The sequence below is a fragment of the Nomascus leucogenys genome, chromosome 6 (genome assembly GCF_006542625.1).
Source record: "Nomascus leucogenys isolate Asia chromosome 6, Asia_NLE_v1, whole genome shotgun sequence".
Lineage (NCBI taxonomy): Eukaryota > Metazoa > Chordata > Mammalia > Primates > Hylobatidae > Nomascus > Nomascus leucogenys.
This window is the reverse complement of record NC_044386.1, coordinates 55,888,517-55,913,731: the sequence shown is the minus strand read 5'-3', so window position 1 is coordinate 55,913,731 and position 25,215 is coordinate 55,888,517. Positions and strand designations below refer to the sequence as shown.

Sequence of the window (25,215 nt, the reverse complement as noted above, 5' to 3'; positions counted from 1 at the left end):
ACCTTATTTTCTCATGAGTTGTTATAATTTAATTTTAAAAATAATGACAATTTAGCAACTGCTTTGCAAAATTTCTGAAAATTCCACAATTGGCTCTTGCAAGCAGTACAAACTGGATCCAGCAAACCACTAGCACCAGGAAGAAAGGAAGAGGCTCCAAACCCCAGACTCCAAGAGATGCGTTCACAGGGCTGTGTACCCTTTCCCAGCATCCATCTCTCACCCTCCCTCTGTCTGGACACCGTTAGTCTGGGCAGCAGGTTGTGAGCAGCAGGCCTCAGAATCCCTGCATCGGGTCAGCCTCAGTGGGAGCAGAGCCTGGCCCCAGGCAGCCCCTCCCACTCAGCAGACCCGCTGTTTCCCCGCCTGGACCTGGGGACCTGATGCCAGCCCAGAACCCAGCCCCTGGACACCTACCCTGGGAGGCCTAGAGCAAGGAAGTTTCATGGTGCAATGTCCTTCCCCTTGAAGGTGTGAAGCCCTGTGAGGGCTGGAATTTCCACATTGCTCAGATAGTGGGGCTTGCTCAGCCTCCCCAGTGAAGAAAACAAAAGAGAACAAGTGGCCATGGCCTCTGTCTAGGCATCTCTTTATTCCTCTGGGCTGCAAGGGGCCTGCACTGGGTCTGAACAAAGGTGAAACAGAGGAAAGCTTTGAGGGTGCATCTCAGCCTGGAGCCATTTCTGGACAGTGAGAATGAACAGCAGTGATGACATCATTCACCACATTCCACATGCGCTCGTCTTTGCACTAGGCCTTGGAGGCATGAGGGTGGTGACTCATAGCGGTAAAAACCCTGTCTTGGCTACCCCAGGAAATGAGTGGAATCTGTGGCTTGATGTTCCTGTGTTCTTGCTGATGAACCACTCACGATGTCCACGTAGTGGCTGCTGCCAGGCGCTTGTGAAAGCTGGAGAAAAGAGGTCACCTTCCCACCATGCCCACAGTGTGCCTCGGCCGCTTGTTCATGGCCCTCGGCCGCGGATGCCTTTCCTTTCTCTCATGCACACAGGCCAGGCCAGCCCAGGCCACCAGGCCCACTCCCGAGCCCCCTCTTGGAGGAGCCTCCTCCACACGTAGGGCTCTCCCTGGAGGTCTTCCTTTGAGTGTGGGGTTTATGTGCACTGATTTCTAAGATCAAGAAGGCTAAGAGCTTGCCATCCATTCACTCATTCAGCAAGGGTGGGGGGTGCTGGGAGGAAGCAGGAGGACAGAAGTTTTAAGCAGTCACAAAATATAATGAATGAAAACAAAACCAAAAAGAGGACTAAGGGAAGGGAGGTGGAAAAATACCAAACCCCTGTTCTACCCTCTTCTGAGACCCTGCCCTGGCGGGTGCCCTTTTAAACAGTGAAACAGCCATCCCAGGGCCTGCGAGGTAGTGCCACTTTCTTAACTGGCCCGTAGGTTACTTCTCAGAGGGCGTTTCCATGGATTCTACTGGGTCCTCACCTGTTTCTGGGCAACCTCACCCCAGCTTCCTGCCTTGTGATAAAGATCTTTTTATTTATTTTGAGCAGTCACTTTCCCCTAAAAGATTAATATGTTGTTCTCACCAAGAGGCCCAGCTCTAGCTATCTACTACTTGTTTATAGTGGTTGAAAGTTTAATATCTCTTTAGCATCCCTTACAAAATATTTTGGGAGGTTTAGTTTAACTTCAGGCACAGCCTGTGGAAGGCTCAGACGCAAGGCTAGGGCGCCATCTCCTGGTCGACTTTGAATATGACAAAATTGAACGGATTGAGACTCGCGTTAATAGAGGTGAAAATCAGCTGATTTAAGTTATAGGTGGAAAGGTGTGCGCAGAAACACATGTAACCGATAAAGCACTTTTGTCAGAATCTATAAAGAACTCTTACAATTTAATATAAAAAATCTTAGCGATTGGGCTGTTAAAAAGTCAGTAGAAAAATAAGCAAGAGGCTTAAAGGGGCAATTTCTAAAAGAGGATATCAAATGCACAATAAATAAATGAAAGATGTTCAACTTTTTATTCTTCGAGACTACTGGTGGAGAAGACGGAGGAAAGCCCAGGAAGCCTGTATACGCTGTAAAGACCCTTTCAGGTAATTCAGATTTTACCCACTAGAGGGCGTGCCACCCACCTTAGTTGTTTTAAATTTGCCCTAGGGAAATATGCAAAATAAAACCGCAATGAGATGATGCACTGCACTGCAGCCTGCCAAGTTGGCAAAAATGGGGGGCAGCGGGTACTCTCATACACTGCTGGAGAAAGTGCGAATTGGTATAACTTTGAAAAATTGTTTGGCATTATCTAGAAAAAAGTTAAAGCATAGGCATATTCTATGTCACAGCAACTTCACTCCTTGATGTATGTTCAACAAAAATGTGAGTACATGGACACTAAGAAGCATACAAGATTGCTTATAAAAGCATTATTGGCAGGTAATAGCAAGAACTGGAAACAATTCAAATGCCCACGAAGAATAGGCTGGAAAAATAAATGGTAGTATATTGAGGCAGTGGAATATCTAACAGAAAAACAGACAAGCCAACAGAACCTGCAGCTACAAACGGCAACAATATGGATGGATAGATTTTTTTTTTTTTTTTTTTTGAGACGGAGCCTTGCTCTGTCGCCCAGGCTGGAGTGCAGTGGCATGATATCTGCTCACTGCAAGCTCGGCCTCCCGGGTTCACGCCATTCTCCTGCCTCAGCCTCCCCAGTAGCTGGGACTACAGGCGCCCGCCACTACGCCCGGCTAATTTTTTGTATTTTTAGTAGAGACAGGGTTTCACCGCGTTAGCCAGGATGGTCTCGATCTCCTGACCTTGTGATCCACCCGCCTCGGCCTCCCAAAGTGCTGGGATTACAGGCATGAGCCACCGCGCCCGGCCAGATGGATAGATTTTATGAACATAATGTTGAGCAAACGAAGCCAGGTATAAAATAATCATAATCATATATAAAGGTCAAAACAGAAAAAACATTTGATAGTGCTAGATGTCAGGATAATGGTACATTTAGGCCCAGAGAATGAAGGCAGAGATTGGGAATATATTTAAAATAAATTTTAAAAATACATTTAACACTTCAATTATAAAGTTTAAAAAAGTTACAGATAGAATGGTAGAGTGGGATTTCTAACCAGTAGAATTAGGCAAGAGTGAGGGAAGAAATCGAAAACTTGGGAAAGAAGAAAAGCAGGTATAGGGTGCAAAAAACAAAACCAAAAAACAAACCCCAAAACACCTCCAGGTAATTCGGATTCTCCCCACTAGAGGGCGTGCCTCCCTCTCGCCCCGAGTGTTCTTGCCCTACGCAAACATTTGCTTCGATGTGTTTTTTTCCTCCCTTGAATTATTAGGTTAGTATAAAAGTAATTGGGTTTTTGCAATTACTTTTAATTTAATATATCCGTGGGAAAAATCTTCATAAGAGGAATAATTTGGCCAAAGGATATAACTATTTTAATGCCCTATTTTATAAATGTTGCTAGATTGTTCTTCAGAAAGACTGCACAAATTAAATTGATAGCCACCCAACGACGCGTCAAAATGCGTTCCTAAGTCATTCAATGGTAGACTTTTAAAATGGTAGGTTTTAAAGAGCTTGTTGATTGAACATTTGCAAAACAGTAGTACCAAAGTGGATTAATTTACATTTCTTTAGTTATTAGTGAAACAAAACATTTTCCTTTAAAATGCTTGACAATGATTTCCTCTTATACACACTACCTGGTCAAGGTGGCCTTTCCGTATTCAGACAATTAGGTTAAATGCAAAAGTAACTGCAGTCTTTGCCATTACTGTTAATTACATAATTACTACTAATGCCAAAACCACAACTACTTTTGCACCAGCCAAATATGTTCTCTTTATGTATCTATATTTGATCTCTATATATTTATTAGTAAATTTTTTAATCTGTCAAGGTTGTCACAGTTTCTCCCATTCTAATGGTTACTTTTTTTTGTTTCTTTTTCTTTTTTTTTTTTTTTTTTTTTTGAGCTGCAGTCTTGCTCTGTTGCCCAGGCCTTGTAAGTGCAGTGGCACAATCTCAGCTCACGGCAACCTCCAGCTCCTGGGTTCAAGCGATTCTCGTGCCTCAGTCCAAAGAGTAACTGGGACTACAGGCGCCTGCCACCATGCCTGGCTAATTTTTGTATTTTTAGTAGAAATGGGGTTTCACCATGTTGGCCAGACTGGTCTCGAACTTCTGACCTCAAATGATCCACCCGTCTCGGCCTCCCAAAGTGCTGGGATTACAGGTGTCAGCTGCCACACCTGGCCTATTTTTTAATCTTAATTTTTATTATTTTCTATTGAAATATACTTGAACGTTCTTCTGGTTACGCTTTTCCATTTTTAACTCTAACTTTTTTTTCTATTACCCATAGTATTACATATATTTCTTCCCAAGTTGTGATAAGTTTGTTTTCTTCTGAAGAGTGTTTTCCAAGCTGATTTTCTCTTATTTCTTTGGGTGTGAAAACTTTTCTGAAGGAGTTCCATGGTCAAATAAATTGGGAAAATATTTAGACAGAAATAAATCCCTTCCTTTATTACAGCAATTATAAAACCTTAACGATGGTAATTTATTCATTGAAGAAAATATTGAGCATCTACTATGAGGTACTAGGGGCTTGTACAGCTGTGAACAAAAGAGACAAATGCATGCGGTGTATTTCCAAGACAGGGATATCACATGCAGATTTTTTTCCAATGTATTTGAGAAAACTTGTTAATTTTTATTTATTTATATATTTTTAGAGACAGAGACTCACTGTGTCACCCAGGCTGGAGTGTAGTGGTGCAGTTATAGCTCACTATAGCCTCGACCTCCTGGACTCAAGTGATCCTCACACCTCCGTCTCCCGAGTAGCTAGGACTACAGGCATGGCAGGCTAAGTTTAAAAAATTTTGTAGAGATGGGATCTCACTATGTTGTCTAGGCTGGTCTCCAAATCCTGGCCTCAAGTGGTCCTCCCTCCATGGCCTCCTAAAGTGCTCGGAGTAGAGTTGAGAGCCACTGTACCTGGCTGCTCCAAAATGCTTTTTTATGCCTCCCCTACTTAGTTTTTTATGCTGTTCCACAGAATATCAGAATCTAGAATTTGTTCCAGCATAAAGTGAAAGATATGAATCAACTTTCATTTTTCCTCATCAATTCATCCATATTTTTAGCAGAATTTATTAAATATGATTCCTCTTTGGTTTTGCTGTCTTCTGTTCATTGAATAGAATTGTTTCTATAATTTGGGAATTTCTGGCATATTTATTGTTTCATTGGTTTATAAAGAATAACTGTATCCAAAATGAACAAAACCCTCACTTTCTTCACCATTGCTAAGATTAAGTGGTACCTGAGGCTTCAGCTTCTCCAGGTACCTGCCAGCTAGAGGCATAAGCATGACAGCAGAGGGTGCAAAGTTACTGGAAACACTGAGCCTCCACGACTCATCTGGCCATGAGGACGGCTAGCCCTAGCTGGGGGGAGGAATACCTGGGAGATGGAGGGTTAGAAGTGGAGGGAAAACGTGTAGTTATTGAGTACTTGTCATGTGTGGTCACACTATATTAATATATTACTCAGAAGCCCACTGTGCAAATGTGGGAACTGAGGTAGCTTGTCTAAGCTAGCCCAGAGGCTGATCCACATCAAGCCCAGTCACTGCTGCTCCTGCCCTGTACTCCCAGTTGACATCTACCACCACCATCACCACCACCACTACCATCGTGATCACCATCACCACCACCACACCACCATCACATCACCACCACCACACCATCATCATCACCACCACCACTACCATTATCACCACCACCACCATCACCACCATCACTGCCACCATCACCACCATCACCACCACCATCATCACCAGCACCACACATCACCACTACACCATCACCACCACCACCATCACCACCACCATCACCACCACCACCATCACCATCACCACCACCATCACCACCATCACCACCATCACCACCACCATCACCACCACCACCACCACCACACCACCACCATCACCACCACCACCACCCACCACCACCCACCACCCACCACCACCGCCACCACCACCACCATCACCACCACCCCACCACCATCACCACCACCACCACCCACCACCACCACCCACCACCCCACCCCACCACCACCCCCCACCACCACCCCACCACCACCCCATCACCATCACCGCCATCACCACCACCCCACCCCACCACCACCACCACCACACCATCACCACCACCACCACCACCACCACCATCACCACCACCACCACCACCACCATCACCACCACACCATCACCATCACCATCACCACCACACCATCACCATCACCACCACACCATCACCATCACCACCACCACCACCACCACCACCACACCATCACCATCACCACCACACCATCACCACCACCACCACACCATCACCATCACCACCACACCATCACCACCACCACCACCACCACCACCATCCCACCACACCATCACCACACCACCACCACCACACCATCACCACCACCACCACACCATCACCACCATCACCACCACCACCACCACCACCATCACCACCACCACCACCACCATCACCACCACACCATCACCATCACCACCACACCACACCATCACCACACCACCACCACCATCACCACCCACCACCACCACCACCACACCATCACCACCACCACCACACCATCACCACCACCACCACACCATCACCATCACCATCACCACCACCATCACCACCACCACCACCACCATCACCACCACACCACACCATCACCACACCACACCATCACCACCACCACCACACCATCACCATCACCACCACCACACCATCACCACCACCACCCACCATCACCATCACCACCACACCATCACCACCACCACCACACCATCACCACACCACCACACCATCACCACCACCACCACCACACCATCACCATCACCACCACACCACCACCACCATCACCACACCACCACCACCACCACCACACCACACCACACCATCACCACCACCACCACCCATCACACCACCACCATCACCACACCATCACCACCACCACCACACCATCACCACCACCACACCATCACCACCACACCATCACCACCATCACCACCACCACCACACCATCACCACCACACCATCACCATCACCACCACCACCACACCATCACCACCACCACACCATCACCATCACCACCACACCATCACCATCACCACCACCACACCACCACCATCACCACCACACCACCACCATCACCATCACCACCACCACCACACCACACCATCACCACACCATCACCACCACCACCACACCATCACCATCACCACCACACCATCACCATCACCATCACCATCACCACCACCACACCATCACCATCACCACCACACCACCACCATCACCATCACCACCACCACCACACCACACCATCACCATCACCACACCATCACCACCACCACCACACCATCACCATCACCACCACATCATCACCATCACCACCACCACCATCACCACCACACCATCACCACCATCACCACCACCACCACACCATCACCACCACCACCACCACCACACCATCACCATCACCATCACCACCACACCATCACCATCACCACCACACCATCACCATCACCATCACCATCACCACCACCACCACCACCATCACCGAACTCCTGACCTCAAGTGATCCACCCACCTCGGCCCTCCAAAGTGCTGGGATTACAGACGTGAGCCACCATGCCCAGCCCTTTTCTGAGATTCTTTTGCTTATTAGTTGCTTTGCTGTTCTGATTAGGAGGAAAGCAAAGATCCTGCTTCCGCAAATATGAGGATATAGGAAACTAAAAGGACGCCCATAAAAGTACCAAGTGTGACCTTTGTGCTACAGTCCTTCCTTCTCGGGTTCTTTTTCTGGCAGCTGTGAAAATGGCCACGGTGGCAACAGTGGAGGCAGATGGCTCCCCGGCAACTCAAATAGCTTGTACTTGATGAAAACATTCTCATGCCTTCTGCTGCTGCTTCCCTACGGGCCCTCGCCAGGAAAGTGTGAGCCTCCTCAGGCTGAGCATGGGGCATGAGAAGAAAGGACTGGGCTCTGGAGGGCTCCAGCATTTAAGGAGCAGGAGGAGGTTGGGGAGCCAGAGGAAGTGGTCAGAGAAGTGAGAGGAGAGCCAGGAGAGTGCAGGCACGGAAGCAAGGAGGTGTCTCCAGGGCACCTTGGTCACAGGGTCAGAACGGGCAGGGCCAGTGAGAACTCAGCTGCACGGAAGCCGGAGGCAGCTCTGCAAGTCCTGCCTTGGGAGAGGCTGAGATAGGTTCTGGAGTGAACGGGGCAAAGCCGCTAGCAGGAGGTGTGTGTGTTGTACCTTCCTTTGTGTGTGTGTGGGCGGAGAAGAGGCTTGGGGATGTAAACTCTGGAAGAAGACATCCAAGAAGCTAATACAAGTGGTTACTTATTAGGGGACAGACAGTGAGGACAACGGGAGCAGGAGGATGAGCTATTCACTGTCTTTTTAGATTGCTTTGATTTTTGGACCGCATGAAGGTTTATGTATTGAAAATAAAGAAAAAGGCCGGGCATGGTGGCTCACGCCTGTAATCCCAGCACATTGGGAGGCCAAGGTGGGCGGATCACCTAAGGTTGGGAGTTTGAGACCAGCCTGACCAACATGGAGAAACCTCGTCTCTACTAAAAATACAAAAATTAGCCGAGTGTGATGGCACATGCCTGTAATCCCAGCTACTCAGGAGGCTGAGGCAGGGCAATTGCTTGAACCAAGGAGGCGGAGGTTGCGGTGAGCCGAGATCGTGCCACTGCACTCCAGCCTAGGCAACAAGAGCAAAACTCTGTCTCAAAAAAGATAAAAGAAAATAAAAAATTTAAATCTAGTAACTTAAAGGGCTGAAACATGTCCAGTGGCTGTGTCACTTGGAATAGCATTGGTGACCGCAGGGGAGAAATTTTGGTCAAGTGGAGACAATGAAATCCAAAGTATATTAATCGATGGGCCAGCCATGGTGGTTCATGCCTGTAATCCCAGCACTTTGGGAGGCCAAGCTGGGCAGATCACCTGAGGTTGGGAGTTCAAGACCAGCCTGATCAACATGAAGAAACCCTATCTCTACTAAAAATACAAAATTAGCCAGGCGTGGTGGTGCATGCCTGTAATCCCAGCTACTCGAGAGGCTGAGGCAGGAGAATTGCTTGAACCCAGGAGGTGGAGATTGCAGTGAGCCAAGATGGCGCCATTGCACTCCAGTCTGGGCAACAAGAGCGAAGCTCCGTCTCAAAATAAATAAATAAATAAAATAGATCGATGGATGTGATGGCTAATATTAGATGTCTCGACTGGATTGAGGGATGTCTAGATGGCTGGTAACATGATTTCTGGGTGTGTCTCTGAGGGTGTTGCCAGAGGAGACTGACATTTGATCCAGTGGACTGGGAGAGGCAGACCCACCCTCAGTAGGGGAGGGCACCATCCAGTTGGCTGCCAGTGTGGCTAGAACAAAGCAGGCAGAAGAAGGAGGGATGTGCTGGCTTGCTGAGTCTTCTGGCTTTCATCTTTCTCCTGTGGTTCCTCCTGCCTTTGGACATCAGACTCCAGGTTCTTCGGCCTTTGGACTCAGGGACTTGCACTGGTGGCCTGGAGCTCCTAGGCCTCTGGCCACAGACTGAAGGCTGCACTGTCAGCTTCTCTACTTTTGAGCCTTTTGGAATAGGACTGAGCCCCTACCGGCTTCTCTCTTCCTCCTGCTCCAGCCATGTGATGCACCTGCTCCCGCTTAGCCTTCCACCAGGATTGGAAGCTCCCTGAGGCCTCTCCAGAAGCAGATGCTGCCATGCTTCCTGTACAACCTGCAGAACCAAGAGCCAATTAAACCTCTTCTTAGCCAGGCGCGGTGGCTCACACCTATAATCTCAGCACTTTGGGAGGCCAAGGTGGGCAAATCACCTGAGGTCAAGAGTTTGAGACCAGCCTGGCCAACATGGTGAAATCCCATCTCTACTAAAAATACTACAACAACAACAAAAAGTTAGCCAGCGTGGTAGCAGGTGCCTGTAATCCCAGCTACTCGAGAGGCTGAGGCAGGAGAATCACTTGAACCTGGGAGGCAGAAGTTGCAGTGAGCCAAGATCAAGCCACTGCACTCTAGCCTGGGCGACAACAGCGAGACTCTTGTCTCAAAAACAAAAACCAAAAAACCTCTTTTCTTTATAAATCACCCAGTCTCAGATATTTCTTTATAGCAATGTGAGAATGGACTCATACAATGGACAAAAGGGACTTTGCCTGTGAGAGGAGGGGTGGAAGCAGGGCAGTGCCAGAGGTAGACTAAAGGTCAGGGTGGCCTAGTTTGTTGTTCCTCCAGCTTGGGAGAGATCAGAAGATGGAAGATTGGAAATGGAGGATGATGGAGCACAGAGGGATGGAACTGAGAACCCAGGCAGCCCAGTGAGCCCCGCTAGGGCTGAGCATAGGGTGGCCTGAGGCCTGGATAGGTGTGGGGTCACAGGGACAGCCCAGGATTTTTGTCTTTTTGGATATTTATGCTTTGTGGAGGGTTGTGCAGATAGCTTCTGAGGCCCTTGCCCCTCTGTTTTTCTGTGATTCGAGAGCAGTGCTATTCAACAGAACTTTCTACAATAATGTTAACGTGCTATACCTGTGCTGTGCAATATGGCAGCCACTAACAACATGTGACTATTGGGTGCTTGAAATGTGGCTGGGGTGACTTAGGAACTAAATTTCTAAACTTATTGAGTGTTTTTAACTCTTGTTTTAAATTGAGATATAATTGACAAATCATGCTCTGCATATTTAAAGGGTACAGTTTGGTAAGTTTTGGGACATGAGTACACCCCTGTGAAACCGTCACCACAATCAGGACAGTGAACACATGCAGGACCCACACGAGTTTCCTCCTGCATCTTTGTAATGCCTCCCTCCCACCCTTCCCTGCTCCCACTCACCCCCAGACAACAACTGACCTGCTTTCAGTCATGATAGGTTTTTTTGCATTTTTTAGAATTTTACTTTTGCCCCGTCTTACGATGCTGAGCATTTTTAAGAATTTTATATAAGTGGAATCCTACAGTATTTACTCTTTTTTGTCTGTCCCTTTTGCTCAGCATAATTATTTTGAGATTCATCCGTGTCGTTGTGTTTATCCATAATTAATTTCTTCTTATCGCCCGGCAGTATTCCATTGTATGGATATGCTATGATTTGTTTATCCATTCATCTGTGGATAAATATTTTTTCCCCAGTTTTTAGCCATTGTGAATAAAGCTGCTATGAACATCGTTATATAAGTCTTTGGACACATGCTTTAATTTTTCTTGGGTAAATACTAAAGAATGGAATGGCTAGATCATATGGTAGAATTTAATTTTGATTAATTTTAACATTTAAATGGCCAAATGTGGCTAGTGATTACCATATTGGACAGCACAGTTCTGGAGTATATTCCTTAATCCAGTGATTCTGTAACAGGGAAAGACTTCCCCTCCTTCTCTAAAATCTGAATTTATTTGCTCATGATTCACTGAGCAAAGATTTATTGAGGCTCACTTTGTGCCCTGCATTGTGGTGGTCACTAAGGATGGGATGGGGCAAGATGGACATGGGCCCTGTCCTCAAGGTGCTTATAGTCTAGTGGACTCAGTTTGGTTGGGCTATGGGTGTGTTCAACATTGAAGTCTGCTGAGAAAGGGGAGGATGAATCCAAAGCAAAGTTACAAAGTGGAGTGGTTTCTGTTTAGGCATTGAGATGTCCCCAGGAGAGGTGTGGGGTTTGGTGAGGGATCGAGGCTCTCCCACTCCTACTGAGATAACCTGTAAAATGAGAAGCAGGTACAGGGACGAGGGAGGTGAGTTTGGAGGATGGGGTGTAGTTGTTGGTGAACCTCGTGTTTCAGATGTGTGTGGGGTGCTTATTGTGAAGGAAGGGGAGGAGGAGGACGTACTGTGCTAGTACAGCTGTGCCTGTCCTGGGGATGTGGTGGGGGAACAGTGGGGGAAGATTCAGCTCCTGAGAAACCCCTAGCAATCCGAGCTCTCATTCTGTCACTGTGACACGACATACACACATCTCTCGTTATGTCTTTCCCTGGAGAAAAACTATTTTTAGGCCATGATTGAGTGGGTGTGGATGCATTGAACCAAGAGGCTTCCTAAGAATTTTTAGGTCCTTCTGCTCATGACTCATCAGGCTCTGCTCCTAATTCTGCAGAAGCAGCTCCAACCATAGGCTTCTGGTGGAAGGATGAGGGAAGGGGCTGTGATAGGATGTCACTCCTGAGCTGATGACATGTTTTGAGCTGGGATGATTATGAGTGATGGCTTGTGAAGCAGACCCTGCATCCTACTGGTATATTTAAGTCTGTGATTTTGAACCTGTTAGTAGGGTCCTTGGAAAGGTGGTGAGGCCACAGAAGCTTCTAGTGAGGCTAGGGAAGCTCAGGAACCCTGAGGAATAAATAGGAATAATGACAACCATAGCCACCATTTATTGAATACTAACATATGCCAGGCATTTTGCATGCATTATTTCATTTAATTCTCACAACAGTCCTATGAAGTCAGCTAATATTATGAGTCCCCATGTAACTGAGTGCCCCGAAATGAGTTGTCTTCTCTCTCCTTTCCCCCTGTTCCCTATTTTCTACTCGCCCTTCAGAAATGCAAATACAACCTTTCACCTCCCCCTCACCAGACACTCCCTGCAGACAAGTTCTTCTGTGTGCTCCAAGACAGATCTCTCTTGAGAGTTGGCAGATTTGCAGACCAAGTCATGCCCACCATGGAACTTTCACCTCCAGAGGGTTGCCTTGGGACATTCATCCACCAGGAGGGCACAGCAAAAGCACACCCTTTTCCCACTTGGCCACTTTTACAACTTCTGCCCAGGAAGCTGCCAACTCAACTGGTTGGTAAATAAGGCACCAAACTAGCAGTGGGACCCCCTGCCCTTATTCATTCCCCTCTTACTTGATCAAAGTGTCTCCTTTCTGCTCCAGAGGGGAAGCAGCACATTTGAAGGCAGGACAATTTGTGCCCCTCCCCAAGCTAGTGTGAAAGGAAAATAAATCTTGGGGCACTCAAATCATGAAGCTAAAGGAAAAAGTCAAGCCAGGAACTGCTTAGGGCCCTTTGCTCACTGAAATAAATGCATATCTGATTGCCTCCTTTGGAAAGGCTAATCAGAAACTCAAAAGAATGCTGTTTGTCTCTTACCTACCTATGACCTGTAAGGCCCCTCCCCGCTTTGAGTCTTCCCACCTTTCCAGACCGAACCAGTGTTCATCTTGCATATGTTGCCTGACGTCGCATGTCTCCCTAGCACATATAAAAGGGAAAACTTTGCTCTGACCACCTTGGGCACATGTCGTCAGGACTTCCTGAGGCTTTGTCACTGGTGCACATCCTCAACTCTGGCGAAATAAACTTTCTAAATTAACTGAGACCTGTCTCAGATTTTCAGGGTTCACACCAGCTTTGCAATAAATTCACTTTTTAAATATCTGGCCTTACTCTTGTTGGACTGTACACGTGACGAGCAACCAACCTGCATTTCAGTTACACCCACTTTACCAATTTTGTATTTTGTTTTGTTTTTGTTTGAGATGGAGTTTTGCTCTTGTTGCCCAGGCTGGAGTGCGATGGCGTGATCTCAGCTCACTGCAGCCTCGGCCTCCCAGGTTCAAGCGATTCTCCTGCCTCAGCCTACTGAGTAGCTGGGATCACAGGCATCCACCACCACGCCCAGCTAATTTTTTGTATTTTTAGTAAAGACGAGTTTTCACCACATTAGCCAGGCTGGTCTCGAACTCTGACCTCAGGTGATCCATCCGCGTCAGCCTCCCAAAGTGCTGGGATTACAGGCGTGAGCCACCGCACCCAGCTATGCTAGATGTTGTGTGCACTTTATTTTAGTTAATCCCTGAAGCAACCTTGTGAATGAAGCTCAGGGTGTTATTCTGTTGTACAGCTGAAGAAAAAGGCTTACGACCCTTCCCAAGATCACACATCTATTAAGTTCATACAGCTGAAACTGAACCCACTGTAGCCTGGATCCAAACCCTCTCCTTAATATCCCAGCATGCTGGCTCACTAACAAAGTGGACAAGAGAAGAGACAGTAAGAGCATAGCTCCTTCAGGGTCTTTATTTGCAAAAAAAGTCAGAAAGCCTCTGGTAGTTCTAGGAGAGATGGGGACAGAGTGAAAGTAGTGTACATACAATTGGGCCATTATTGATAGAGCAGGCTCCTTCCCACTGGGCCCTCCTCACTCACATCCGCCCTACCCACACAGCTTCCCCTGCAGGCAGGTTCTCTCTGTGGCCTGGGGCAGCCACCCAGCCTCCTTAGGAGGCATATGAGAGTGTCACGCAATTCTGCACTAGATAATTAACAGTGTTGGTCCCAGCTGGAGAATCTCACCATAAAGGCTAAGAGTGGGAATGCTGACCCAGACCAATTTGTATTGGAATCCCAGCTCTGCTACTAATTAGCTAACCTTGGGAAGTTACCTAATCTTTCTCTGCCTTAGTTTCCTCATTTGTACATCAGGGGTAATAATAATTCATAGAACTGTTGCTAACAATTCGCTAACACCGAAAAAGCTTTTAGAATAGTGCTTGGCAAGTACAGTGTGGAACACTCAATCAACATTTATTATCATTATACAGACATCTAGACTGAGGCCTAGCAAAACAGAGGAACTTGTCCAGAGAGCAACGTTTAGCAAAGCTGGGACCAGAACCAGTTCTTCTGTCTCTTATTTCATTTTATTTTATTTTTAGATACAGGGTCTCATTATATTGTTCAGACTAGTCTTGAACCGCTGGGCTCATGTGATCCTCCTGCCTTGGCCTCCCAAAGTGCTGGGATTACAGGGGTGAACCACTGTGCCTGGCTGTCCCTTAATCCAATGTATGTGTTTATACTTGGTTAAATATTTTAACAGTGAAGATAAAGATTATTGATTTTAAATTCATTAATACTTTGAAAGTAGTGTCAGCCATTTTCATGTTGGCTCACACCTGTAATCCCAGCACTTTGGGAACCTAATGCAGGAGGATCACTTGAGCCCAGAAGTTCAAGACCAGCCTGGGCAACATAGGGAGACCTCATCTCTACCAAAAAAAAAAAATCAAAAAATTAGCTGGGCATGTTGGCACATGCCTACAGTCCTAGCTATCTGGGGGGCTGAGGTGGGAGGATTGCTCGAGCCTGGGAGGTCGAGGCTGCAGTGAACCATGATCCCACTGTTTCACTCCAGCCTGGGTGACAGTGAGACCTTGTCTCTTTAAAAAGAAAAGTAGTAAGTGAGCTCTCCCACAGTTTCAAGCTGAAAATAGTCACCTTATTAATTCATTTAAAAAAACAGTCCGTTATTAAAAAAACAAACTGTTATTAGCAAGGCTAGAATTGTTGTGAACCAGCTCAGTGCTACCACTGGGCTGACAGGGAGATTATCATGTTCTGTAAGTGATAATAACTGCTGGCCATTAACACTATTAGCTGTAATTATATTATTGTCTGGAGTGTTTCAGAAAGGTATCTAATTTTTGTTGTAAACTTAAACAGATAAAACAGGCCGGGCACGGTGGCTCACACCTGTAATCCCAGCACTTTGGGAGGCCAAGGTGGGCGGATCACGAGGTCAGGAGATCGAGACCATCCTGGCTAACACGGTGAAACCCCACCACTACTAAAAATACAAAAAGAAATTAGCCGGGTGTTGTGGCGGGTGCCTGTAGTCCCAGCTACTCAGGAGGCTGAGGCAGGAGAATGGCGTGAACCTGGGAGGCAGAGCTTGCAGTGAGCCGAGATCACGCCACTGCACTCCAGCCTGGGCAACAGAGTGAGACTCCGTCTCAAAAAAAAAAAAAAAAAAAAAAAAAAAAAAGATAAAACAAACCATAAAGACTTGCATAGCTATAGTATATAACTACACATACTCTTAAGTATAAAAACCCAATTCTTTGTAATTGGGAGATGGCAAATCTGGAATATTTTTATAGAAGGGCAGTTTTATGATAGGGTTTCAGTTATATTATAGGAGACAGGTCAGAGCCTTGACAGTGGGGGTTCTTAGGGCTCTTTAAAAATTTTCTGTGCAGAGATAGATATTTAATGAATCCCCAACTGTGGGGACATTCTTGTAGCCTATGAACGTTCACTGTCTCCCACACTGGAGATTCAAAGACCTAGGTCCTGCCCCAGTGGCTGTGGGTAATTGACACCATGGCTTTCCATGGTGACCAAGTGATGGAGGCACCAAACCATGGAGGCCTCATTCACATGCAGGAGCAAGAAAGCCTTCTTGGAGGTGATGCTTCTGGAGTGAAGTCGTTAAGGAGCCGTTAGTTTTAGTGAGGTACAGAAGTTGAGGAATAAGATCTTCTAGGTAAAGAAGGGGGGCAAAGACGAGCTGCAAGACGAGCAATGCTCACTTAGTCAAGTAAAAATAATAGTAGGTGATGCGTTTGTGAAAATTAACTTGTGGCTAAGCACGGTGGCTCACGCCTGTAATCCCAGCACTTTGGGAGGCTGAGGTGGGTGGATCACTTCAGGTCAGGAGTTCAAGACCAGCTTGGCCAACATGGCAAAACCCCATCTCTACTAAAAATACAAAAATTAGCAGGGCTTGGTGGTGTGTGCCTGTAGTCCCAGCTACTTGGGAGGCTGAAGCAGAAGAATTGCTTGAACCCAGAGGCGGAGGCTGCAGTGAGCTGAAATCGCACCACTGCACTCCAGCCTGGATGACAGAGTGAGACTCCGTTTCAAAAACAACAGCAACAACAAACAACAACAACAAATAAAAGAAAAATCAACTTGTAGTAATAATAGCTAACATTTGAGTTTTGTGTGTTCTCAGTATATTTGTGATATAGCTCAGTTAATCCTCATAAAAGTCACATTAGGTAGAGACAATTATTATCCCCATTTTCAGATGGAGAAACTGAAGCACAGAGAAGTTCAGTAACTTTCCACAAATCTCACTGCCAGGGAGAGCCAGGATGGAAACCCAGGCAGCCTGCTGAGTCCCTGACTCTGTGTGACCTCACAAGGAAAACATCTAAGCATTTGGTTTGGAGCTACCTAGTAACTAACCCAGATATCAGCTGGATCTTACCCATTCCTCAAACAAGATGAGATCAGTTTTAACGTCTAATTCTGTGACTTGTAGAAACTTCAGTGCCTTCCTGGGTGTTTCTGTGAATTACCAAAGGTTTATGCTTTTGTTTTGTTTCCAGTGGGTTCACATTGTCTATGCAGCATTTCTGAGCTATTTCCTTTTGTCTCCACCCTGTCCTGATGATGGCCCAGCTGTAGGCACAGCTCCTTCTCCCTGACTTAGCCTCCTTTCCGTTTCCCAAAACCATGTGTTCATTGGCTGAAGATTTGGGGAACTGCTATGACCAGTGAGTGCATGTTCACTGTAACATAGAACTGCCCCACCCTCTCACAAAAAAAGATCAGGTGTGAAAAGGAAGTGTAATCTCCTATTCCTAAAGTATTATACTTCCACTATGTTTATATGTCTGTTATCTAAAACTTGTTGATTTTGACTACATTAATCTACAGTGAATCCCTTTTGTATTACATATAACTAGTTATAACTTATTTAAGAGTTGTCTGTGGCTTTCTGTTCCTGCATTACAACTCTAACTAGATGACTTCGGGCAAGTCACTTAAACCCTCCTGGTGAGAAGGACAATGTTCCTCACATTACCATCATGAACATTAAATAAAACAAAGAGCACGGCTGGGCATGGTGGCTCATGCCTGTAATCCCAGCACTTTGGTAGGCTGAGGTGGGTGGATCATGAGGTCAGAAGATTGAGACCATTCTGGCTCACACGGTGAAACCCCATCTCTACTAAAAAATACAAAAAATTAGCTGGGTGTGGTGGCGGGCGCCTGTAGTCCCAGCTACTCAGGAGGCTGAGGCAGGAGAATGGCGTGAACCCGGGAGGCAGAGCTTGCAGTGAGCTGAGATTGCACCACTGCACTCCAGCCTGGGCGACAGTGTGAGACTCCGTCTCAAAAAACAAACAAAGTGTGCAGCAGTGTCTGGAACGCAGTCAGGGATCAATAAGTGTTAGCAATTATTTATTTCCCTGGTTAACCAAAAGCTGCCTATAGTTTGGTATGGCTGACACATGGGATGTAAGCTAGTGGTGGTGGGAAAGGTTAGAACTGCAGGGTGACTAGGTAAGCAGTGACCAGATCAGGACTTTGCATGTCATTACCAAGAGGATGGACTTTAATCCTCCTGGTCACAATTTCTGAAGCCATTCCTAATGGGAGACAAGTGTGATCTTCTATCTACAGGAGTGAGGCTATGGCCCAAGAAGCCCTCCAAAAACATAACATTGTTTTATTTCCTGTTTAACTTAAAAAAAAAAAAAACCCACTGCTATTGTGTGTTCTATTTCATAGCATGTTCAGTGGCAGGCAGATGGTCTTCATAGGTCAATCCTTGGTTGAATAATTGTAAAATGGATGACATTTGGAATAGTCTCAATCTACTTCAGAAAAAACCATTTCCACTGGGCACGGTGGCTTATGCTTGTAATCCTAAGCACTTTGGGAGGCCAAGACGAGTGGATTGCTTGAGCCCAGAAGTTCAAGACCAGCTTGGCCAACGTAGTGAAACCCTATTTCTACTAAAAATACAAAAATTAGTTGGGCATGATGGTGCATGCCTATAATCCCAGCTACTCAGAAGGCTGAGGCACAAGAATCTCTTGAACCCGGGAGGATGAGGCTGTAGTGAGCCAAGATCACACCACTGCAGCCTGGGTGACAGTGAGACTTTGCCTAAAGAAAATTAAAAAAAAAAAAAAAGAAAGAAAGAAAAAGAAAAAAACATTTCCAACCACTTGAACCAACTTTTTTTTTTTTTTTTTTGAGACAGAGTCTCACTGTTGCCCAGGCTGGAATGCAGTGGTGCAATCTCAGCTCACTGCAACCCCCACCCACCTGGGTTCAAGCGATTCTCCTGCCTCAGCCTCCCGAGTAGCTGGGATTACAGGTACATGCCACCATGCCCAGATTTTTTTTTGTATTTTTAATACAGACGGGGTTTTGCCATGCCATGTTGGCCAGGCTGGTCTCAAACTCCTGACCTCAAGTGATCCGCCTGCCTCGGCCTCTCAAAGTGCTGAGATTACAGGTGTGAGCCACCGCATTCGGCCTGAACCAACTTTTTGAGATGTCAAAATTTCAATATCATGGTATCTTAAAGATGAGAAACATTTCTTTTTCTTTTTTTGAGACAGGATCTCACTCTGTCACCAAGGCTGGAGTGCAGCAGCACAATTTCAGCTCACTGCCACCTCGACTTGCTGGGTTCAAGGGATCCTCCCAAGTAGCTGGGACTACAAGTACGCACCATCATGCCTGGCTAATTTTTTGTAGGGATGGGGTTTTACCATGCTGCCCAGGCTGGTCTTGAACTTCTGAGTTCAAGCGATCCTCCCTCCTGAGCCTCCTAAAGTGCTGAGATTACAGGTGTGAGCCACCACGTCTAGATCAGAAACACTTCTAAAACCAAATACACGTCAATGACTAATACACTAAATTATATAACACTTTGTTTTAAGGTTTAAAAAATATCCTGGACTTTGGAAAATATTAGATAAAGAAGCAAAAAGAGGATTGACTAGACTTGTGCTAACACTGAAACTCCAGTCAAGTTGTAAACTGAAAAAGAACATGTTGGAACTAGGAATTGCCCCATAGCCTTCACAGGTGAGTATGACAGATTAATGAATGGAAGTCCAGGAAACATTTCTTACCTTCACTTCAGTCCTTCATGCCCTGATTGAAGTCAAACATTCACTGTGATCACTGTTCAAAGGTAAATACCGCTGTAACCATTTAAGCTGTTAGCAGGTTTCCTCTGGAAAGGAAGTGGGGTCAGATCTTCAAATGCTAGGAGAGTCAAGGGAGCAGAGATGGTCTGTCTTGCTTCAGGGCTAGCCTTGCTTTCATGAGGTCTCTAAAATTTTCCTACTATAAAAAATCCTACTCTCTTACCAAGAAATAGCTCAGTATATTTTGGAGAAAAACCAATCCATACACATTTTTCCCATAGCATCAGCATTTTGTTGAAGTGACAAAAGTGTTAAAACAAACAAACAAACAAACACCAACTAACCACAAACCAATATGCAGAAACTGGCAAGTGAAACATAGACAATAGGAATTTGAAAATCCAACCAGAAAAAAAAAAAATTAAGTCCAGGAGACATGGAAGCAATTTGATAACTCACAGTATCCTCTTCATGTTTTAGGGTAAGACCCATGGGCCAAACTAATTTGTAGTGCTCTGTAAAAGTTACATGAGAGCCTGTTAAACCAGAATCCTGCTTGAAAATGTTATTTTTGGTGATAACATTAGATTTTAAAACCTCCTATCTTAAACACATGACTCATGTAGAGATTATATTTTGTTATAAGGCTTCATACTTTCTATTTGTGCCTAGTCTATTTCATAGCTTATAGCAATTATTATGGGACCATAGTTGAAGTCGAAATATAGCCAAAAAATATTACTCTATGAATATACTAAAGTTTAGCATAAACAAGAGCTTGTAAGACTGTTACCCCAAATTAGTATTTAACATCTGACATGGACCAAAAAAAATGACACATCAAAATAGAAATATATCTAGGTAGACAATCAAATAATAAGTAACATCTCAATCTTTACTAGTATATATAATACATATATATATATATATATATATATATATATATTATTATTATTTTTTTAAACAGGATCTCACTCTGTCGCCCAGCAGGCTGGAGTGCAATGGTGCAGTCTTGGCTTCCTGCAACATCTGCCTTCTAGACTCAAGCAATTATCCAGCTTCAGCCTCCCAAGTAGCTGGGACCACAGACGTGCCACCATGCCTAGCTCATTTTTTTATTTTTTGTAGAGATGGGGTTTCACCATTGTTGCCCAGGCTGGGCTCAACTCCTGAGCTCAAAGTGATCCATCTGCCTCAGCCTCCCAAAGTGCTGGGATTACAGGCTCAGTCTATACTAGTATATTTACAACTATATTTTATTACAATATTTATTAAATATTGTTGTCTTTTGCTAGGAAACTTAAAAACCTTAAAGAACATCATTTGTGGGCTCCCAATTGGCACAAATTACATAAGGTACTCTACACATATTTTTATTTTCTAACTTTTTGTTATAACAAGTGAAAAATCTAAAAATCAACTGAATAAGCTTTTATGTTGAAAAGTATACTTAAATGATTCTGGTGATCATGGTGTTCTAGTAAGAAAAATGCTTTGCTAGTGATGTTACAGCATACGGCACATGAATAATATTTGAAATCTTGCTACTCTCTTCTTATATTCTGCCCCAAACCCAAAGGAAGATTAAAATGAGAAAAAAGGTAAAGGTATGAAAGAACCTTTGGTGACTCAGGTGGCTTCAGACTTGCCAGTCACAAAAACTTGCAAGCAGGTTCTAGGAGACTTCACTGCATCCATATACGCTGTTAAAGTTTTTTTTTTTTTTTTTTGAGACGGAGTCTCACTCTGTTGCCCAGGCTACAGTGGAGTGGTGTGATCTCGGCTCGGCTCGCTGCAACCTCCACCTCCTGGGTTCAAGTAATTCTTCCACTTCAGTCTTCCAAGTAGCTGGGACTATAGGCACCTGCCACCACGCCAAGCTAATTTTTGTATTTTTAGTAGACACAGGGTTTCACCATTGTTGGCCAGGCTGGTCTCAAACTCCTGACCTCAAGTGCCCACTCCGGCCTCCCAAAGTGGCATGAGCCACCGCACCCAGCTTGTTATAGTCTTAAAACACTCTACACCAGGGGTTGGTAAACGTTTCCTATAAAGGGCCAGATAGTAAATATTTTATGACACTACGCAACTCTCCACAGTAGCATGGAAGCAGCCATAGACAATACATAACTGAATGAGTGTGGTGTGTTCCAGTAACGCTTTATAGACACAGAAATTCACTTAAAGTCCATATAATTTTCACATGCCATGAAATATTACTCTACTGTTTTTTTGGGGGGGGTGGGGACAGGGTCTCACTGTCACTCAGGCTAGACAGCAGTGGCACCATCATGGCTCAGTGTAGCCTAGACCTCCTGAGCTCAAGCGATCCTCCTATCTCTCAGCCTCCTGAGTAGCTGGGATCATAGGCATGTGCCACCATGCCCAGTTAATTTTTGTATTTTTTGTAGAGATGAGGTTTCACCATGTTACCAAGGCTGGTCTTGAACTCCTGGGTTCAAGCAATCCACCTGCCTCGGCCTCCCGAAATGTTAGGATTACAGGCATGAGCCACTGCACCCAGTGATTTATTTTTAATAGATGTAAAAATCATTCTTAGTTATTGGGGCAAATAAAACAGGCTTGCAGGCCAGATTTGGCCTGGGAGGTATAGTGTGGACTGGTCCACACGATTGGAGAGTCAGCAGGCTCTTACTCTCAGACTTCCTGCTGGTCCTCACCAGTCTATTTTACAGCGGCTTCTTTCTTTCCTTTCTGCCACTGTTGATGGGACTGTAGGGTCACTGCATGTGACTGATACCAAAAGAGAAAGGTTCTTTTAATAAATCTTTCTATACTATCTAGAAGATTTTTTCAGTTTTATTTCTTAAACATATAAGAGGGCATTATAAAATGACATTATAAAACTAGATAGGTTATAAAACATTTTCTTTTGTTTTTAAGAACAATGTTTTTAGGCCTACTAATATTACTTAATAAAAAGAGCAGATATTTAAGGGACTGTACATTTTTATTTAATAAACCACATGGCAAAACAACACTTTAATAAGTGTATAGGAAATTACAATTTGAAAGTTGCAAATACAGTACATACATATATATATATATACTTTGATCTTAATTAACATGGACAAACCCCAGCTTCAAAATCTTTCTAAAATCAATCATATGCAAAATACCTGGTTTCTGAAAGGGCATATGATAAAGTATATACAATTTCTTAAACTGTGATATGGCTTATTTAATAACATGTATTTATTGAGAGAAGCATAAACTTTCCAAATATACAGTATCTTCCAGGTAGAAAGATGACATACTGGCATATTTCAATTTTGTGTTGCAGTTATCTGAGAATACACTAAATTGCACTATTTAAGTGGACACTGTCATAGATTTAACTGGGAAAGTCTCCATAAATGTTTTCCAATCTTATCAAAAAATCAAATTGGTCCTCAATGATTGGAACAGCAGGTTAAACCCTTTACAAGTGAGAATTCAATGACTGGCGGGCCTGAGTGTGCACATGTAATTCAATACTGAGGAACCCCCACAACACTGTCTTCTAATGTGCATGCTCCCACGAACATCACAAATAATATACCTGATTGGCAATCAGTAAAACAAATCTCAAGCCCTGGTTGTCAAGATTCACACAACATATCTGGAGTTAGGGTTTGCAAATTGTATTTTGGCTACAGAGATATTAAGCTTTATCAATTATTTGGAGATCAGACTTGCCTCCCCTCAACATAGCATATAGTGATGTGTGTTCATTTACGACTAATAACCAACTGGCTCATGAGCTTGGCTTGGTTCAAAGACAAAATGAACCAAATGAACTAATCTTATATCTAGGAAACACTCTGTAACTTTAAATTTGCTATATACAAATCAGAGCCAACAGCAAAATTGCCTAAAACCTTATTTCAAATGGGCTCATATTCTGTAAGAACACCATATTAAGTTGAGCCAATTAACATATATGCATAAAAGGAAAATAGATTTAGCTAACTGCTTGTTTCAAAATCAAATGATTAATTCTACAAAAGCTGTGAGAGTGGCTGAGAAACACGACCCAGAGTCTTCTTAGCAATGATATTCACTGGTGGTTGTGCAGTGGTCTCTTTGTCTACCACACTTACTCTATGAAGTCCAGTGTGCAGAGAAATCTGATCAGGAACAACCAGCCATTTTAAAAAGGTTTTTTCCTACCTGGACATACATTTCTAGGCGGTGCCTTGTCTCTGAAAGATGATTTTCCTCACATTAAAATGAGAGAGAAGCTCACGTGTCTGAACTTGACTATGGCTATTCTGGAAAGTCTACCAAAGACAAACACTGTCAGGTGGGACACCTGGGTTCAAGAGGAACACTAAGTCTTGTAAGAGCAAGAAACTTAGTTTTAGAGAATGGAAATAAAGCACCCAAAGTTGAAAAGAAAACAGTGAAATAAGAAACCCGGTGATGTGGCAAAAAAACAGTGATGGGAACTCTAAGTTGTAAAAATCTGACTCACATTACATAAGGCATAGCTAATGGAAATGTATGGAGGAATTACAATAGCTTCCAGTTCTGCATATCAAACCCTTCTGAGATATGCTTTCTTCAGTTACACTCCCATTATGTTTCTAAGGCAGCATAATTGTTAGTGGAATAATAGGTCTTTTCCTGAAACAGATCAAAAGGCTGCATCTGGCCATAGTTGTGAAACACAGGCTTATGTACCCAAGTAACTCTGATTATTTGCAAATATTAATTAAAATATATCACACCAAAGAACTGCCAAGGTTTTACATTGTGGTCTGTTGTCCTGTCGGAATCTGTTTTCCCAGTGCAAAATTAACAATGTTATGTGTTCATCCAACTCAGCCACTGCTTTTCACAGGGCATAGAGCTCTTTGAGAGCTCAGCTGAGAAGTGTAATCCATGGTTGTAGCTCAACAAGTGAAGGACAGACCAAACACTTTTTGTCAGCAGTCATTCAGTCCTTGGTCCTATCTGCTAAGTTAACGTCCTTTTCTGTGGGTTTTGTTAAGTTACAAAAAGTGAAATCAAATTCTCAAATCTCATAGACTCAGTAAAGTAAAGATACAAACTATGTAGTTCTTGCTACAAAAACAAAGCACAGGAAACTTTATGTGTTCCTCACTTTAAGCAGAACACGATAGTTAAGATTTACAAAAGTTTTCATGGCTGGGTGCGGTGGCTCACACCCTGTAATCCCAGCCCTTTGGGAGCCCGAGGTGGGAGGATTTCTTGAGCCCAGGAGCTCAAGACCAGCCTGGGCAACACAGGGAGACCCCATCTCATTAAAAAAAAAAAAAAAGATTTACAAAGGTTTGCAGTGTTTCTGTATTTTACAAAAGGATTCTTTTTGGCTGGGCACAGTGGTTCATGCCTATAATCCCAGCACTTTGGGAGGCCGAGGTGGGCAGATCACTTGAG

General features: G+C 44.6%; 2 long non-coding RNA genes across 2 annotated transcripts in view; one reads left to right on the top strand and one right to left on the bottom strand.

Moving 5' to 3' along the window:
• Positions 1-22,764, top strand: part of LOC115835465 — a 27,461-nt gene extending 4,697 nt beyond the window's left edge. Inside the window, exons 2-4 of the long non-coding RNA XR_004030451.1 lie at positions 19,273-19,504; positions 19,597-19,744; positions 20,777-22,764. This is a non-coding gene — a long non-coding RNA (uncharacterized LOC115835465). The remainder of the gene's footprint in view (positions 1-19,272; positions 19,505-19,596; positions 19,745-20,776) is intronic.
• LOC115835464 lies at positions 22,619-25,215 on the bottom strand. The gene is made up of 2 exons (XR_004030450.1): positions 24,229-25,215; positions 22,619-23,561 (listed from the first exon to the last, which is right to left on the bottom strand). It is a non-coding gene; the product is annotated as an uncharacterized LOC115835464 (long non-coding RNA).